This window comes from Pseudophryne corroboree, chromosome 3, assembly GCF_028390025.1.
Source record: "Pseudophryne corroboree isolate aPseCor3 chromosome 3, aPseCor3.hap2, whole genome shotgun sequence".
Taxonomy (NCBI): Eukaryota; Metazoa; Chordata; class Amphibia; order Anura; family Myobatrachidae; genus Pseudophryne; species Pseudophryne corroboree.
The window spans coordinates 170,685,494-170,686,113 of NC_086446.1; the positions used below are offsets into that span (position 1 = coordinate 170,685,494).

Genomic DNA, 620 nt, shown 5'->3' on the forward strand with positions numbered 1-620 from the left:
TGCAAAGTGCAATATATAAATATGAATAAATAACAGTGAGTTTTTTTTAAAAAGGGAGTTTTTTTAAAAAAAGAGTGAGTTTTGAAAAAAGGGGGGGGGGGAAGAGGAGGGGTAATTCGTATTTAAAGGTGACAGAGGCGAGTGCGGATTAAATTATTAAGAAAAAATGTGTGGAGTGCAGGGTTTCTCGTGGTTAACGGTGTTAATTTTTAAAGGTGTACATATTTAGTTGGTATTGAACTGACATCATTTATTTGATATTACAGTACCCAATCTTCCCAGGTAGTCCCCTTCCCTGGTACTGATCGGGCCCAAACACTGCTTAGCTTCCAAGATCGGACGAGATTGGGCGTACCAGTGTGGTTTGACTGTATGCGAAATAAGACATCATACTACCACGTGATTTATCGCTTTATTTTTAATACTTAAAATATCTGGTGAGCTGTATTTAGATCGTGAAGTGAAGAAAAGGAAGGAGAAAAAGGGGAAGAGCAAATAGAGTCTTTCCGGGATACTGCACCTCATAAGAACGGTGCAATCTAGTATCCCTCATTCAGGCCAGCTGGATGTAGAGTCTGCAACTGGAAAATCCAGTACATTTCCCGTCTGGACAATTTGTT

General features: G+C 39.4%; 1 pseudogene; it reads right to left on the reverse strand.

Annotated features, from left to right (window-relative positions):
• Positions 1–257: 257 nt before the first annotated feature.
• Positions 258–376, reverse strand: LOC134898003 (5S ribosomal RNA; annotated as a pseudogene).
• Positions 377–620: the final 244 nt, after the last annotated feature.